Consider the following 15,064-nt stretch of genomic DNA (forward strand, 5'->3'; position numbering starts at 1 on the left):
TCATATGTCCCCATGGCCTCACTTGTAACATGCCTATCAAATATCCCCTTAAATGCACGATTTAGTAGTCCATCAAGAGATCGGTCTAGGCAATGCCATTTGAAACTCCCTTGGAATGTTGCAGACTTTGTTACCTAAGATCACTTAAGTCTATCTCACAAGGAAATGTTTACTCAATTCCCATGAGGATTGACCTAAATTTAAGGTTCCTAAAATTGTACTATGGTCATCTAACTATTTATCTAGTGTGGATAATGAGCGATCACTTACACAAATCATCCCAACCCAAAGCAGACCTATGTTATTACACTTGGTTCAAAGAGAGTGAGAAATGAGGAGGAGCTCGCGTATCAACCCCCTTTCTCAAAAGAAAAAATCTCACTCTAGTCCCCTTAAATGACATAAGGTCAGTTCTAAAATTGATCTCCTAGGATGGCAGCTCTTCTTAATTTGGTGACCTAATGTTTGTGGGAAATCTCTCAACTTACCAAGACCACCCTACCATAGGATGGATCCACCCTCTCACTTCTCATTTAAAATGGAGGTTCGTAATTACCTAATTACCTAGCACAGTTAATGTAACATATAAAAAGAGCTTCCTTAATCAAAACCTGTTAGTAGGAGGTTCCTTCACTTAATCTTAGCACAGACACAAAGATAGGTTGAAAATAATCTTTCAAAAAAAAAATATTTATTCCAATTGAGTAGTATTGCTCTATTTACATTAATATATTTGTCCAAAATAAGGATCATCCAAAGATGTTACCACGAAATCTTGCCCTTAGCTAGTGTTAGGTTTTCTAAGAAGCTAGCCCGGGCTCACATAGGGTTAGAGTACTCTTTGATGCTCAAGTGATTTATGACTAGATCCCTTGTCACCCCTGCTATATCCTAGCTAACTACACTCCCTATGAAGAGACCTCTCATTCATGAAGCTAGTCATAGCATTCAGAGTGGCAAATATAGCCCCTTAGTGAAGGGCTCCCACACCTACCCTTGGGGGAGGCGTAATGCGACTCTGCATTTATCTTAATTTTTAAATACAAGCTATAAATTTGTATAGTTCAAGCACAAAGAGCCTTGCTAATCCATCATCCCAATGCATTAAATAATCTTTTGGATGCAAAGCAAAATAGTTGGGATTTACTCTAGATAGTGTCCTACTAGTAAGTATCAGGTTCCACCTACTTCTTGAATGTCATGAGTATGAAGTAGGGTTATATTAACCCTTGGAAATGAAAGTTAGCCTTTTGATTGTATTCAAAAATAGTAGCTCTAGGATTATAAAATCTAATAGTCTTTCAACAAGTCTAATTTTCTAGTTTAAGAACCTTTGGCCCCTTTGATCTAATTAATTGGGTTTAAATCTATCAAATCCTTTTGGTTATGATTGCTTGGATCATAACTTACTTTTGAAAAGTCTAATTGATTAACAACCTTGTAAAGTTTTGAAGTGTACTTCCTCCAATAGGATAGAAAGAGAGACAAATCCCCTAACTCTGTCTCTAGACACCTTCAAGAGATCACAATTTCATATATGCCCTTTAAAATTATGAATCTAATTCTTTGTAGACTCATCCTTCTACAAACGATAGCTCGAATTTGGTCATATCTCCCTATAGTATTTATTTAAACTAGGATATATAGTCTACTATTAATGTATGAAAAAGGAAAGGGTATTAACCCATTTCAATCTAGTATTTTCTTACATTTCTTGATTCCCCTTTACTGCACTTGCAGTCAGTGTAAATTTCATTAATCTACCATTATAGATTAATACACAACTCCTAGGATCCAACCCCATCACAAAGAAGTAGTTGCTTTTGGTTGCCTCTCTAGGGTGTCATAAAATATGGATTTTCCCACTGAGGCACAATGCACCATAAGGTGTTTGAACTTTTGTTTTTTTGGGGGGGGGGATATGCATTACACATCTATCTACTTTAGTTTAACTCAATGATAGCTATTCACCTATAGCATAACCAAATTAATAATAGAAGAAACCTAGGTTTGATTTGGAGTGATGTTGTCCATGTGTGTGATCGCTTGACCAACTCTTGTACTCCTTCACTTTGGGGCCATCATTGTTCACAAACTCTAAACCTTGTAATACGTCCACTCCTCTAGCACGTCCCACTCATCATGTTCTTTGACAGTCTTGAAATTAAGAGCTCGTTGATCCCTCATGCTGGATGCTCTCCTTCTACAAATATAGGTATTTAATTTGGCAAGAGAGGCTTGAGGGGTTAGTAGGTCCTCGAATGATGAGAGGGTCTTGATAGGATAGAGAATTCGAAAGGTGGAGAACCCCTTAGGTCTTGAGTGCCTTGAGCAATCACCTTCTTTCATTCCTCTTTCTTTTGATCTCTCAACTTCTCTCCCTCTATCTCACTCAATCCCTCTTGATCCCTCTATCTCTATCCTCTTTCTCCCTCCCTCTATCTCTATCAACCCTTCTTCTTCATTATCTCTCTCAATCTCCATCTACCTCTCGTAACCACCCTCTCTCTCTCTGCCTCTGTCTGTCTCTGTCTCTGTCTCTCTCTCCAATGATTAAGAGGAATAGAAGGAATGATGATGACTCCTAAAAAATTATTTAAAAAAAAAACCCTAGCTCAAGAGACTAAGGCTATTATATAATCTTTGGCCTTCCCTTGGTAAGCCTGTCAAAGGGGATTATCACATCTAGTGCTTGCATGGGATATTGAAGACGATGCGGATGACAATATTTATGTAGTGCACAATTTGAGATTAGTGTCAAAGGTGGCTTGATGCTAATTCTAGATGATGATGGTAGTATTTTTGTATTTTATTCTTGCATCGTTTGGTATCATCTTTAACTGACTCTTAGTTGCTATTATTCGTGGCTCACAAGTCGAGTGTGTCACATTTGAATCAGTCATCATCTCTGATTCTGAAAACCAGCATGGCAATGATGTGATCATCATTCAAGTTGATAATATCAAAATGCACTTGCAACTGAGCATTCATTAACATCAATGCAAATCAAAATGATGGTTCAAATACTAGGTAAATTTGATAACGACAATGATTGTTGATAGACTTATTGCTATGATGAACTTGATGATAAATGATGGAGTGTTTTTTGTTGATAAAGATGACGCTAATGATGATGATGAACACAGTTGACAATCTTGCAATTTACCATAAAAACAAGGTAAAAAAGTAAAGACGACATGTGATTTGTTTTAGTTGCTCTAATAGATTGGCATAACCTTATAAGTGTTATAGTATTTTTAAATCTTTTTATGCTTATGAATATTACATCCCCTCTCCCTTAGAGAAATCGAGATATCCTCATCTTGAGAGAAACTAGGGGTATTATTTACATAAAGTAGCTTTGTCAATCATCCAAGTGGCATCTTTTGTGGGATACTCTTTCCACTAGATGATGTATTTTCTAAGAGTTCCACTCCCAAGGATTCTTTCTCTTACACCAAGGTACTCTATCAGGTTGAAGCTAAAGGACTCCTTGGCTTGGCATTACAATGTGTTCATTATCAAGAACATACTTAGGATTAGGCATATAAGCTTTCAACAAACTAACATGAAATATATTATGGATTTTAAAGTACTCTAGGAGTTGCAATTTGTATGTATTAGGTCTTTTGCAATTGAGGATTTTATAGGGTCCACAATATCTTAGACTCAACTTTTTGAATGCTCCCAATGGTTGAGAACTCTTCTTTTTGGATAGACACATTCTCCATTCCCATTACTATTTCCCATTCCATGTTCCATGTGGCTAGGGGATAAGCATGCCACATTGAGACTTACTAGGTTCAATGAAACCTTTTGCTAAGAAATCGTAAAGTTGTAGAGCTATCTCATCCTTCTCTCTCAGGCTAACTAGTATGATTTTTGAGAGATGGAATGGCTACCAGCAACACCGTGATGCTATGGTCTAATGTACCATAAGATGACAAGAGTCTCTTAGGTAATTCAAAGGGAAATACATCAATGTATATGTCATGATGCATTTTGTCAGTGGGCAAAATATGGATCCATTTGATCCATTTAGCCTAGTCAAATCTGTTGAAAATTAACAAAATGAAGGGAGAAATGTATTGGCTAATCTTGGACAAGGTTCATAGCATGGACAACAAGCTCAAAATGTTAGTGTTCGCCAAAACACGGGTCATTCTAGGCCTCTTGAGGTTGATGATTAGCAAAAGTGAAGAACATGGTGCAAATTCAAAGATTGATTGAGAACAATAGGTAATATGTTTGCTCAATTGGCAAATAATCTTCAATTTTATTGATTTTTTATCTAAATGAAAAACAAGGGCAAAAAGAGGAAATCATCCTCTAGAACTTCAAGACATCAGGATGTACCAAAGGAAATTTCAAGACCATCTCATGATGCACCTAATGTTGTTAATGAGCAAAATAGTGGTTCCATTAGGGCAATCAATGCAAATGCAAGGCTAATTTGGAAATGCTCATCCAATGGGGTATGGATAACAAGGTATGCATGCCAATCTAGTCCATCTGAGATACTTTGGTGGTGATTCAATTTTCCAATCAATGGCTGGAAATACTTCACTCATGGGAATGCATGGACCAAATGTTCATGGTATGTAGCCATCGATACAAGGAACATAAGGCCAAATGTATTTGGGAATAAAAAGTGGAATGCAAGGTCCCATGTATAGTAATGTTGGCATGATGGTTGGGGCACGAAGTACCATGTTTGGTAATGCATCTATACAACTTGGTATGTTTGGGACACATGCAACAATGGCTAGTTATGTAAATGCACCATTTAATGCTAGTTAAAATGTTGAAACAATAAGTTTACCCTTTTCAACCACGCCTATGAAAATTTGGTACGAATTGGCGAACCAAAGGGTTATAATGAGGGTGAAGGAGTGAAGTTTGAAGTCTTTAGTGGGGTACACCACATACTAAAAGACCTTCAAAGATTCAATAAGACATTGCCTATTCAAGACGAAACTTCACGAAGTCTTCAAAAATGTGAAAGGCAGCTACTTTTTTGAAAGGGAATGCATTGCAATGGTGGTCTACCATCTTGATGCAATGAAAAGCATCCTCATCAAGCAAATGTTTACTTTTGCATAGTTGACAACTAATTTTGAAGTGAATGTACTAAGTGCATTGCAAACTTTTAATGTATTGCAATATAAGAGTTTAGATCAATATAATGGGAAGATTTCGGTGCTGCTGCTACCTATTACTTCTTATTGTGTTGTCCCCTTGTCTAAGCATATTAAAAAGTATTATTGTGGGCTACCTAAAGAGATTCACGATTTTTGTATTAAAAACCAATGTGATCCACATGTCATAACTCACTGAGATAACATATTGCTGATGCTTTGGTGCATAGAAAGTCTTCAAGATTTTAGGGCGATTACTGGAAAAAGTCAACAATGTAGACTTTTAAGGTTAAAAAGAAGAGAAAATATGCAAATATGTTCCAAAAGAAGAAAAAATAGCAAGGAAGAACTTAGAATAAGTGTTGCTAAGTGTAGAGAACTTATGGTTGCAAATAAATGCTTCATTTGTGAGCAAGGGGTACACATGACTAGGAGTTGTTCTGATAAATAGCAAGTAGATAAGGCTTCATTACTTGGATTGGTATATGATGTAATTAGTGATTAGCCAAATGATGCTATTGAGCTTTGTAGAGCATGGGGAAAATTTAGGGACAAACATGTATTGATATTCTTTGACAACGAAGTAAGAGCCAATTTTACCTCAACTGACTTGGTAGCATGTCTAGGCATGTGAGAGAATGAGATGGGATCCATGGGTGAAATCAGAATGGCATGCAAACACCATGTAGAGCTTGTCACACTACTACTTCAGAAGCTTCATTTACACATGTATAGTTATATGAATAGCGAAGAGTTCTTTGTTGCATCACTTGAGGGTTGTGATGTATTGCTTAGTATGCCTTGGTTTCTTTGTGTGCATGCAATCATTTAACTCCCATGACAAAGTAATCACCATTTAGCACAAGGTAAAGACTAATACCCTTGATGTAAAGCTTAAAGGTGAATCTGTCCTAGTTGTATTTGCTTCTGCTATTTCAAAAGTAATAAAAAATCATCTTTCAACATACTTGATCTTTGTTAAGAATGAAGATGATAATGTCAATGAAGGGAATATATCAGAGTTGAATGAGGATTGTATAACATTTCTGAAAATGTATGCTAATCCAATATAATGAGGCCAAGTTAGTTAGTTGTTAGAAAATGGCTAATTTCCTTTTTCTACCCAATGTTTTTAGTGTAGAAAAATGATGGTTTATGGCATATAGGCATTGATTGTCATTCTTTGATACACGCATAATGTAGACGGTTCAGTTAGCAGGTATAAGGCTAGGCTGGTTGCAAAAGGCTATGCTCAAACTTATGGCATAGATTATGATGAGACATTTAGTCCAGTTGCTAGGATGGCAATTGTTAGGTGTGTGATTGCCTTGGCAGCAGCCAAAGGTTGGATTTTGCAGCAAATGGATGTTAAGAATGCTTTCTTGCATAGTGAATTGCAAGAATAGGTGTATATGGAGCAACCAATAGGTTATGAGAAGTTAGATCATCCCACATATGTGTGCAGGTTAAAGAAGGCGCTCTATGGGCTGAAGCAAGCACTTAGAGCATGGTCTGACAAGATTGGAGAGTATCTTGTCAATATTATTGGATTTAAATCATGATAAAGAACTAGTTTTTGATCCCATTAATCGATGACATTTTGGATAGATTGCAGAGAGTAGCCATATTCGATTGCATTGATATGAAAAATATGTATAATTAGATATCAAAAATAGAAAAAATGAGATTCTTGTCATGCCGTTTAGGTTGATGAATGCTCTTGCCACATTTAATTGGATGATGGATCACATCTTTAGACCATGTAGAGCATTTGTAGGGACATTCTTTGATGACATGATTGTCTTTTCAAATAATCACGCATAGTATACGAAATAAGTGGCACTAGTCTTTAATGAGTTACATAAGCATAAGTTGGTCATTAATGACAAGAAAAGTGAGTTCTTTTTGCATGTAATCCACTTCTTGGAGCACATTGTGTCGACTAATGGGGTATGAATGGATCATGCAAAAGTTAAGGCAATATGTTCATGGCCATACTTTAAAAATGTGCACGAAATCTATAGTTTCATCACTCTATGTCCCTATTAGAGAAATTATATGCACAACTTTACTAAAATTGCATCTCCATTACATGCTTTGCAAAAAAAGAGTATGCCATTTAAGTGGAAAACAATGAAAATTTTAGCTTTTGATTAGTTAAAGGAAAAGATGACTTTAGATATCGTACTTGCATTTCCCAATTTCATTCATTTGTCGTTTAGTGTAATGGATGTGGAAAGAGCTTCAATGTAGGATGGCTGAGTGGTGGCAAATGAGATTCATATCCTTCATGGTGTCCTTCATAGTTATAGTTTCACTCATAAGGCTCCATTTGAAGTTGTGGAGAGTGGCAAAAAAGTGCCTTCTATTTTGCACACAAAGGATAAGATTCTTGAGGCGATAGAGAACATGGATGCATCCCATGAGAAGGTTGATTATGGACTATAGAGATCGCAGGAAAAGAAAAAGAGGGCAATGATTGTCATAGACGTGCTTTGCAATTTGCAAAGGGAAATTCTGTATTGGTACTATGTAAGCCATTTAAGTGGAGAACATTGAAAATTTCAGCTTTTGATTAGTTAAAGGAAAAGATGACTTTAGATATCATACTTGTATTTCCCAATCAAAGTCATTTGTTGTTTAGTGCAATGGACGTGGAAAGAGCTTCAATGCAGGATGGTTGAATGGTGGCAAATGAGATTTATATCCTTCGTGGTGTCCTTCATAGTCATAGTTTCACTCATAAGGCTCCATTTGAAGTTGTGGAGAGTGGCAAAAAAGTGCCTCCTATTTTGCACACAAAGGATAGGATTATTGAGGCTATAGAGAACACGGATGCATCCCATGAGAAGGTTGATTACGCTCTACAGAGATTGCAAGAAAAACAAAAGAGGGCAACGATCGTCATAGATGTGCTTTGCAATTTGCAAAGCGCAAATATGTATTGATACTATATATTGATAATATTTTTTCCATAAGGTCACTATTCAATGTATTAGTCTAGTCCAATTGATATGTTTATGGATATAGTTCTCATTGTGGCTCTGAAACTATACATGCACATTTGTTTACAATAATCATATGTTCATTACCATTTATTGATTTACGGTGGATCATTAGTTTTCAATGGCATTCAGTTGATTTTATGAACATCAATGTATTTTATGAGTCTCATTGACAATTCAACCATGGTTTATGTGCTCAATTTATGCTTTATTATAGTTATTTCACTAAAATAGTTGACATATGTTAGAAATGGATGCAATCTATCGAATTCTGGTGGTAATATCTATTTTTTTTAAATTCTTATGCTTTGATTATGCTGGCTGAATTTTTTTAGCAAGTGCTTAAAAGTAGTATATGTAAGTAGTAGTGGCCAATGTTGCTTTTACTATGATGTCGTATGGAAAATCTAGTGTAGTATAACTTTCTTTTGGCACAATGTAGTGAAATTAAGGGTCATTAGGTCCATCAAGGGGATGTGAAACTTTGATTCTTTGCTTAGCATTTGATTAATTGCTAATCAAATGTGCAAATGTGAAGTGCACATGTGATGTGCATTGTGTAAGTTAGTGATTTCACATTAGTGGGCCAAGGACCATAAGACATCAATTGATGTTTTCTTAGCCATTATGTCAATGGTGACATAGGAACTAGGCATTAATTAATTAATTAATGGAAATTCAAGGGCTAATAAATACTCTAGTATGCTTAGGTGACTAATGGCATCGACACTTTGATTGTTAGTTGTTTTGATTATTTTTTTGGGCATAAATTAATTATTAAAGTTATTTTTAAAATTAAGATTATAAAAATTAATGTAATTAAGACTAAAAATTGTGAAAAAATTGATAACTAAGGTTGCAACACTTGATAAAAAATGCTATTTAGAGTTTGGAAAGGCTGAATTGAACTCAAGGAGAGAAGGAAATCTCATTTTTGCAATTGGGAGTGTCTGCTTTTGGGATTTTTTCCCAACCATTAGAGGCCATCTTGGTGAAGGTGACTATATATTATTGAGCTTGGAAAGTTATTGAATGCAGTTGATGCACTTCTCGTGAAGATTACAACCTATGATGCTACCATTGCTGTTGTTGGTGAATCCATTTTTAGGCTAGAAAACAAGACCAATTTCTCACAATAAATCTTTGAATTTTCTTTTGTATAATTTTCTCTCTATTTTCTTAATATTTTACAGCTTGCCTCAAAGGACCTCGGTCAAATTTAGTCCTAAGCTGGTGCAATTGAAGAATTTCTATTGTAGACCCCAATTTTATAGTAGAAATTATGGTGTAATAGCCACTTTGGAAAGTGTGCTTAGAATTCGAGGCCTAGGACTTGGAATTTAGCAACTAAAGTTTGGAATTTCAAGAGGCCAAGTAGGCAAGGTCGAATTTGGGACTGAATTTATCATCTAAGGAGCAAGTTGAAGGCCAATAGATCAAGGGGCAAATAAGATTGAAGGCTTGTTGGTCATTTATGGCAATAAGAGATATTTGAAGGAACCTCAATGTTCTCCAATGTAATGCAATATAATCTTGAAAACTATCGCAAGGGGCACAATTTTGGGACCAACAAGGCAAGAATTAATCAGTAACATTTCAATTTTTGTTTATGTAAATTTAGTAATTGTAATTAGTTTTTAATCAAGTCATTACTACCATTTTGCCTTGAGAAAGGTTCGTTTCAGTGGGGCGAGCAAGGCAAATATAGGCCTGGGTAGGACATGTTAGGTAGGGCCTATCGGATAGGCATTACAAAAGCCGTCCTATCCCAATCAACTAATTTTAGGCAAGCTGACTGCAAGATTTCTCTCTCTCTTTCCCTAGCCTATTTAGGCCCTTTATTAAGCTAGCTCTCCTCCATCGTAGTGTCCATAGTGTGAGGTCTTTTAGTTGTTGATATGTGTACAACCTTGTACTCAACATTCTACTCTTTATTCATCATTTTCATGTTTTATTTATTTTCAATGTTTTACTCTGTGTGTGTGTGTGTGTGTGTGTGTGTGTGTGTGTGTGTGTTCGTACGTGTGTGCATGCATGTGCGTGCATACGTGCGTGGGTGCACGTGTGTGCTTTCAACACATTCAATTAATCTGAGGGTATGCTCTCACATTGCAATATTCTGACATGGTATCAAAGTGGCTTTAGGACTGATCAAGCATGGACCAACTTAAATAGAAGTATTCCATGCAACACAAAGGGATTGTTTCTAGCATACATGAGTAAGCAATTACTAGCTCTTTCCTAAGATCAAGAACTCGATCAAGAAAACTACAACATCTAGCAAGTGATGATGGAGTCTATTTTGGAGTCCTATAATTGGGTGGAGGTCGTAACCACAACCATTGACTATCCAACAATCAAGGAGTCTTACACCTTCTCTCAAACTATGTGATTGAAATTGGAGAAGGCCCAATGACACTGGGAAAAGCTAAATGCTCGCATTCACTTGTTTCTTTTCCTCTCATGTACACCTGTGTCATCATTGCTCAAATCAATCATATGACTGGCATGAGATAGATATGGTTTCATCTTGATGAGTTGTATAACCAAATGAAGCCTATAAAGAGAGTCTCCTTGAAAGTATAGATGTGGACATTGGACACAAACAAGTTTGCATCCATGCGGGATCATATCAGTAGACTCCAATAACTATAAATGAAGATTCTAAATGCTAGAAAGGTGATTGCTTATAAAGAAAGGGTGGTGACTGTATTGTCACAATTGCCTCCCTAGTATGGTAGTTTCTACTCCTCTCTAGTCACCTAGAGGTGTACAAGTACCATCAAGTGGAAGGAATTGGTTCTTATGGTCCTAGGCCAAGAGGAGCAATGGAATAAGGATACCTAATAGCCTAAAATCTTGTAATATCAACACTTGTGAGAAAAGTTATACCATCAAGTCCTCAAATGATTGGTAAATTTTCATGCCATGGAGTTATGACAACACTATCTACTTGGTAGAAGATTTACACTCATGACTAATCACGAGTCACAAGTGGTCATCCATCTAACTTAACCTCAACATGAGGCAAATGTAGTGGATTGAAGTACTTCAAGAATTTCACTTTGAAATCAAGTATTGGTCAAGGAAAGAAAATGTGGTTGCATATAGTTTTAGTGGAAAATATTTTCTAAAATCCATGGCAATATAGGAACCTTAGTACATAAGTCTCTTGGAAGTTTCTCTTGATACCTAGCAATCTTATTTTGGAAGATGTAATATGAATGTAATCATTTCAAAGTCGAGAAGATGCTCCCAAGGAGAAGGCCAAAATCATGGACTACCATATTGAGCACAAATTCCTGGACTTCCAAGAAAGGTTGTGCATCCCTAAAGATTGGGAGATTTCTTTCAAGAATCCTATGAGAGGCACATAATAGCCCTATAATTGGACATCTTCATTGCGCAAATCTTGAAAGCATATGCCAAAAGTTGAGATAAACACCATGCACTTATACTTGCACAATGATGTTTATCTCAAGTTTTGGGCACACAGATTTCAATATAGTTGTCAACGTATAAGTGTTTGAGCCATATACATTTCAATATAGTTGTAAATGCTTCCCTACATTCAACTTCATAGCTAGATGTGGCCACTATATACTGCTTCTTGCTCAACCAAGGAATGCATGAATCGCCAAGCATGAAACAATTACCACCGGTGGACATCTTCTTGTCAAATGAACTTGCCCAATATTTGTCTATGAATGCATGAAAGCAAAGAGTAGTACCTTTAGGATAAAAAAGGCCCAATGTCTCAATGCCTTTGCGATAACGAAAGACATGTTTACTTGCTTGCCAATGTGTAGTACTAGGGCTATCCCCCCTCAATTGTAGTAAACTATATGCCAAGATAGTAGTGCAAGTGGCCAAGATCTATCACATCAAACACATGCTACAATTCAACTTTTAAGGCTGAAATGTATCTCATGAGGTTTAATCAACAACATATTATCCACATAAAGAATGAGAATCAAAAGGCTATCTCCATATTTGCAGACATAAAGTGTACTTTCAATATGTGAACTACTAAGGCTAAGAGCAATCAAGTATGCATGCATCTTTTCATACCATGCACTACGTGCTTGCTTTAAACCATAGAGAGCCTTATGTAAATGGTGCACTTTGCTTTCTGACTCGTTTTTAATAAAGCCAGGAGGTTGAGTGACATAAACCTCCTCATGAAGATCTCCATTCAAAAAAATAAAACTCACATCCAATTGATGCACATGCTAATCATAATGAGCAGCCAAAGTGATGACACTACCAATGGTGGTCATACATGAAGTGCGTGTAAAGGTCCCATCATAGGCAATCCCATGTTGTTGTGGCTATGTCCTTTGGCGATAAGACGTGCCTTGTAGTGATCAATGCTACCATCAAATTTGCATTTTAATTTGTAAACCCACTTTGTGCCTATAGAATGCTTACCAATAGGCAAGTCACATAACTTCCATGAGGCATTTTTATAAATAGAGTTTATCTATGATTGCATAGCCGCCATCAAATATTCATTTTGTAAAGTATAATGTAGAGAAACATGTTTCTCATTGCATGCATTAGCTACAAGTGCCTACACAACCAAGCTACCCTATGCATGGCGAGTGGTTGCTCTACTTCTACTAGGAAGTGAAAGAGACTATTCGATATCCTATAATGTATCTAATAGCCATCTAGGGACTATTTTAGCTTACCCAATAGTAGTCCTCTCATTGGCCACTTCATAATCAACAATATTTTGATAAATTGACAAAAAAACATGTTGATGTTCAACATGTATTTCATGTTGATTTTGTTGTTGTAAACCCTCAATAGATTGCTAAATTTGACTAAAATTAGGTGTATTTTGTTGAAATAACAATAACAAACTATCAAACATGTCCATAGGCACACATTAGGCTGATTTTTGTAGTCCATGAAGGATTAATCATCTCCACCAATAAAAACCTTATTTTTTACTTTATGCATTAGCTAATAAAAATGCATTTTTTATAACATTGTCTTGGAATTTATGTCTTCATGGATTTGGCACCAAAGTATATGCCAACAAAACCAAAGGCATAAATATATGACACCGTTGATTTCCAACCATTCCAAGCCTCATTTTGCCAAGCGCACAACTTTCACATACATTATGAGTAGGTGTTTTTAACAAAGGGAAATAAAGCATCATATTCTTACTTTTTAGGCAAATCAAACTGCCATAATTAAGACGACCAAACCAAGCATATCATAACTTAGTGTCATCCCCATAATGGTGGCATCAACTTGTAATGCATCCTCCAATGCTCTCCTCTCATATAAATCAAGCTAATGGAGTCCAATGTACAATGTACTAGTGACAATAAGGACATCCTCATTACTAAAGCATAAACATTGCATCGATCCATATGGAATTTAAGCATAAAACCAACACATGAAATGGTTGAAATTGAAAGCAAATGTTTATTTATGCCTAGCACATATAAGACCTTTTCAAGCACAATAGTTTTCCCATCCATTGCAATGATGAAAATTTGATACATTGGATTGCACATGAAGCATTGTTTACGCATACAATAGATGCATTCTTTTGCACATTTTCATATGATACAAATAAGTCATGAAATGACATTATGTACTTGAAAGCTCCACTCTAAAAAAACCATGTGCTACCATATTTAGCTCAGTTGAAAGACCATGCTTCCCAAAAGCAAAAGACTTTGATCAATGTCCAAGCTTCCCAAATGTGCAACTGCATCCTTCATATGTCTTGAACTTTCAGCAGTAGTACTCATGCCCCACTGTTTATTCTTTTTCCTGGCCATTCTCTTTTTGCATTCTTCAATAACATATCCCTTTGTTCTACAACAATTGTACCTCTTTTTCTTAGCACTATAATCCTTGGTCCTTGAATAGCCCTTGGAGTTTGAGCGCTACCACAACTTTCCTTTGTTTCGATGGCTAGCTACAAATGCTTCATTGCCCATACTTATTTATGTTAGAGCGATTCAGCCTTCATTCCTCTTCTTGCAATAATAGTGATACCAACGCATCAAATGTGTATACATTATTATCTCTTTTTGCAAGTAAAAAAAGTGTAATAGCAAAACTCTGATAAGTATCAAGTAGATCAACTAAGACTGCAAATACAAAAAAGACATCCAAAATTGTTTCATAATATTATCAAGAATGGCCAACTATTATCCAAAGTGCAAATGTAAAGATGACACAAAATAAAGCAAAGAAAAAACTAAAAACTTTAAATTTTTCATAAAAGTGACAACATCAATGAAAAATTTGTAGTTGAAAAGGCTCAAATGTATGCAAATATCAATGTTGAAGGTGCACTTGACCTCAATGTCAATGAATTTGAAACAAAACTCCAAATTTAATTGTTAAAATTTGAGCTTAAATATAAAAAGTCCTAAATTTTGGTACAAATTTGAGTAAATACAAAAGCTCCAAATTTTTTGTGAGATTTAAAATTTTTCGCCAAGTCTCAAAATTCTTGAAAAAAATAGAATAATTTTAATGTTGTTATTGGATGTACATGCTACACAATATGATGCAGATTGTCAATACAAGCTTGATGTTGATGAGATAAATTGTGAGCACGTAATATAGTAACACTCACACTCATAATAAACAAGTAAAGAACGAGAGAAAAGAGTGTCAAGGAGAGGAACTGGAAGAGAGAAAGAGGAGAGAGAAGACTGCAGAGAAGAATAAGAAGAGCAAAAGAGAGAGAAAGACTAGAAGAGAGGGAAGAAAGACATGAAAGCTTGGAGAGCAAGGTGAAGGAGAAAGAAGACTTGTATATTTATCACAAAATGAAAAATTAAGTCTCTCTCACCTTATATACCACCCAATGTAGCTAGTATTTCCCTGTTATTAAATCCCCCTCTCTTACATTTCATCCCCATCCGAAGGTTTTTGGCC

Source organism: Lygodium microphyllum, chromosome 13, assembly GCF_053477565.2.
Source record: "Lygodium microphyllum isolate KBCC chromosome 13, Lygodium_microphyllum_v1.1.10, whole genome shotgun sequence".
NCBI lineage: Eukaryota > Viridiplantae > Streptophyta > Polypodiopsida > Schizaeales > Lygodiaceae > Lygodium > Lygodium microphyllum.